The sequence below is a fragment of the Cibotium barometz genome, chromosome 5, assembly GCF_041138505.1.
Source record: "Cibotium barometz isolate CiBa-2024 chromosome 5, ASM4113850v1, whole genome shotgun sequence".
Taxonomy (NCBI): Eukaryota; Viridiplantae; Streptophyta; class Polypodiopsida; order Cyatheales; family Cibotiaceae; genus Cibotium; species Cibotium barometz.
The window spans coordinates 48,938,577-48,943,300 of NC_141050.1; positions in this window are offsets into that span (position 1 = coordinate 48,938,577).

The following is a 4,724-nucleotide window of genomic DNA, read 5'->3' on the forward strand; positions in this document are numbered from 1 at the left end:
TTGCTGCATTATACCAAGTGCGCAATGAAGCACGTGTTGCATATCTGCGCAAACAGTTGGAGTCTGAGCACATGAATGAGGGAGACTCAATGGACAGCTTCTTGACCAAGATCAAAGATTTTAAGGAGCAGCTTGCTAGTGTGGATGAGATATATCCTGATAGTACATTGGTGCCCACAATTCTCAATGCATTGCCGGATTCTTATGAGAGTTTTGCCTCTATCCTTAGACTCATGATGAAGGGAAATCCAAATGCCCTTACATTTGATGAGCTGGTTTCAATACTCTTGCAAGAAGAGCAGTCTAGGCAAAACAGATCTAATATGCGAGTTGGTGACCAAGCTTTTGTTACCAATTAGAAAGGCAAAGGTAAAGCTTCTTCGCATGGTGGCTGTAAGCCAAAATCAGAATCCTCAGGTAAGGATGCAGAGAAAGAAAGTGATAAGCCTAAAAAGAAGGGCAAGTGTCACTATTGCAGGAAACCAGGGCACTACATACATGAGTGCAAGAAAAGGCTAGAGAAGGAGAAAAAGAAAGAATCGGGCATGGCTATGGTTGATGCATCTGCACCAAGTGTAGAGAAGAAGGAATCTGCAAGTTTTGCTCAAGATGATTGAGCATGGATTGTACATTGCAATTATGACTCTTCTGTTCATGATATATGCATGTTAGTGGCAGAATCGGATGCTTGGTACTTTGATAGTGGTGCTAGTAAGCACATCACTTCACAAAAAGGTTTGTTCTCATCTCTGGAATCTTTCCCAAGTGCAAGAACCGTCACGTGTGCAAATGTTTCCTCATATCCTGTTAAAGGAGTTGATAGAGTTGTGCTCACTGCTGCAAATGGGAGCGCATTTACTCTTTTGAAAGTTTTATATGTGCCAGGCATTAAGAAGAACTTGCTGTCAGTTTCAGCCTTAGCCTTGTTAGGCTTGACGGTGAAATTTGTGAATAACAGATGTACAGTTCAAGATAGAAATGATGGTTATTCTATCATTGCCTCAGGTACCTTGTTTCATGGCCTATAGAAGATGGATGTATTTGAGAAGTTGTAACATGATACTTGCTCAGTCTCAATGACTCGTGCTATGAGTGATGTAGAATTATGGCATGCATGATTTGGTCAGCTGAATTATGGCAGTTTGTTACGCCTCCAAAGGCATGATATGGTGTCTGAGTTGCCAACTCTTGAGACCCCTACTAGACATGTATGTGAGGGGTGTATTCTTGGTAAAATGCATCAGGCATCATTTCCAAAGGATGGCTCTGTGAGAGCTGTTAAGAAATTACAGCTTATACATATGTGATGTATGTGCGTTTTAACTTGTAAACCCATCTATTGGGGGATATCTCTACTTTGTCACTTTTATTGATGATTACTCTAGATATAGTTGGGTGTATCCATTAAAACAGAAGTCAGAGGTTTTTATGTGCTTTAGGGACTTTGTATCCATGGTTGAAAATGCATGTGAATGTAAAGTTGGTACCCTTTGTTCAGATCCAGGAAGGGAGTATATTTCCAAGGAATTTCATGCATATATGGCTGAAAAAGGCATAAGGCATCAATGTACAATGCTATATACACCTCAGCAAAATGGTGTGGCTGAGAGAAAGAACAGGTTTCTCATGGAGATGACACGATGTATGGTGAAAGCCCAAGATTTACCTCATGGTTTTTGGTTAGAGGCAACTATGTGCACAAACTATGTGTTGATGCCCTACCAAGGCCTTGCAGTCTAAAACTCCTTATGAAGCTTGGCATGGCAGGAAGCCTTTTGTGGCTCATTTGCGTGTTTTTTGTTGTCTTGCTTATGCTCTTGTGCTTGAGCAACAACGCAATAAGCTTGATGATAAGGTAGTTAAATGCATATTTGTGGGATACAGTTCAGAAAGCAAGGGATATAGACTCAACCATCTGGTCTCAAAGCGGATTTTGGTAAGTAGAGATGTTGTTTTTGTGAAAACTCAGTTCAGCCCATGCTTTCATGCAAAAAATAGCAGAATGTATGCTCACAGGACAAGTTTGATTTGCTCCTATCTTTTTTTAATGGAGGACAGCCATATGTAGAGCAATTGAATGCTTAACCAAGTGCTGAAATTCAGCCTTTGCAGGTGCAAAATCAGCCTGCAAATCAGCCTTTTGATGAGGCAATTATTGAGGATGTAGTGGATGAGGAGAGAGCAGCCATAGAAGAATGTAGGCGTATGCCAAAATGGCTTGTGCAAACATTGAGTGATTAGCAAGTTGGCACCTCCTTTACCTTAGCAAAACTCATGTAGGTTCTCATCATGCAGATTATTCTCATGTGGATCATGTTCTCATACTTTATGTAATGAGGAGGAACCTGTTTCCTTTGAGGAAGCACAGGATGATGATCATTGGATGCATGCTATGCAGGATGAGTATAACTCTATACTCAAGAATGACACCTGGTATTTGATAGATCTACCTCATGGCAAGAAGGCCATTGGTACTAAGTGGGTTTACAAGTTAAAACGCAAAGCAGATGGTAGCACAAGGCCAGACTTGTTGCAAAGGGGTATGCCCAACAAAAGGGCATTGATTATGATGAGACCTTTGCACTCACATCTCGTATGACTACCATTAGGTGTCTCATTGCTTTGGCAGCACATCATGGGTGGAATGTACATCAGTTGGACATTCAGACTGCATTCTTGAATGGTGATTTACATGAGGAGGTGTATGTATCGCAGCCTCCTGATTTTGATGTGAAAGGAGAAGAATCTAAAGTATACAGGTTGAAAAAGGCTCTTTATGACCTTAAGCAGGCTTCTAGAGCATGGTATGAGAAGATTCATGCATACTTGGTTGTAAATGATTTTTGCAACAGTCCAACAGAGAGTACCTATGTGAAGAGAAGTAAGGACACATTTTTGGTCATCGTTCTATACGTTGATGACATGCTACTCACGGAACCCAATATAGATCAGATTTCAACCTTTAAGGTTGATTTGCAGTCATCGCTTGAGATGTCAGATTTGGGGCCCTTGCATTATTATTTGGGGATTTAGTTTATGCAGCTCAATGATGGCATTGTTATGCTACAGTCTAAATATATACAGAAGCTATTGAAGAGGCTTAATCTTAAAGACTGTAAACCTGTGGCTATACCTATGGAGACAGGTACTCGACTTAGTCTTCAAGATACAGGAGACTCTTTTGATGCTAGTTTGTATCAGTAGGCTGTTGGATCTCTTCTTTATGTATGCAACACGAGGCCATATATACAGTATGCGGTCTCACAGTTGAGCAGATTTATGCATAGTTTAGGTACGAAGCATTGGCAGGCTGTGAAGCGGGTTTCCCGCTATTTGCAAGACACTCAGTATTTTGGATTGTTTTATCCAAAGGGGGGTGAGTCACAGCTGCATGCTTTTAGTGATTCAGATTGGGCTGGATGTTATGACACACGATTGTCCACTAGTGGGTTTTGCTTTTGCCTTGGTGATTCATGTATAGCATGGCTCAACAAGAAGCAGCCTACAGTGGCCACTTCCAACTGTGAAGCTGAGTATAGGGCAGCTTTTATAGTTACAGTTGAGTGTGTGTGGCTAAGACGTCTTATGGCTGATTTGGGTGTTGGACAATTGTCTAGCACTATGATTTTCACTAACAGCCAGAGTGCATTAGTAGTTGCGAGGAACCCAATGTTTCATGCTCGCACTAAGCACATTGAGATGCACTACCACTTTGTCAGGGAAAGACTCTCTGCAGCAAAGATCAGCTTGGTCTATGTGCCTACACATGACAACATGGCAGATTTATTCATGAAGGCTCTTCCTCGTGAAAAGTTCAAAGCTTTTCGTAAAGCTTTGGGCTTACTGCTTTTTCAGGATTGATCAGCCATACCCTGTACATGTTCACATTATCACTCCAGGGGGGATTTGTAGCATTATATGGTAGTGATGTGTGTGAACACACTTAGGATCACCAGGGCACTTTTTCCCTCACTAGGAGGTTTTTTCCCCCATGCGTATGTACACCCTCTTACCTACTCATTTTGGGGTGTGTACTTATCTTTTGTATCTAGCACACATTTGTTCATTCTAATCTAGTGAGTTTGTGTGCTCTCAAGCTTCTCTATCTTGTGTGTGTGCATTGCTGCAACCCTAACCCTAATTTCAACACTTAACATAGGCGGTCAGCAGTATTTTCCCATGACTAGGTCCAATAGATTTTAATGCTAATAATCTCAAGCGCTTTCACACCTACCTGTGCTGTCCATAATGCGCTTATCTATTGGGCTGTTGGGCTGCCCTGTGCATGGACCAAAAGGCTGGGGGCAGCCAGTGTTGGCTTGGGGCCCAGCTGGCTGGCTGTCCAGCCCCCTTATGGCTGGCCGACAGCCCCTACCAGCCCACAACACGACTGGGGGCAAAGCCGGGGCCCTCTTGGCCCCTTTGGGGGTGGTTCTACACCTCCCCCATGCCCACTCTATGAAAGTAAACCTAATCCTTGGGTTAGCCCTATGAGCTGGCCCAGTTCTACACAAAAGTCTGGCGCTTGGTCGCAGACCAAACACATAGAGCAACTGATATCATTCCAGAGGGAGACTCACAATGCGGATTGGCACTGGTTCATGTGTAGGACAATGCACACCTGACCTTGGACACACAAAGTGGAACCCTGGCTGACTCGTCCCGGACTGGGCTTACATGAGACTAGTTTTCCACTCCACGTCTTAGATATGTCTACATGGCAT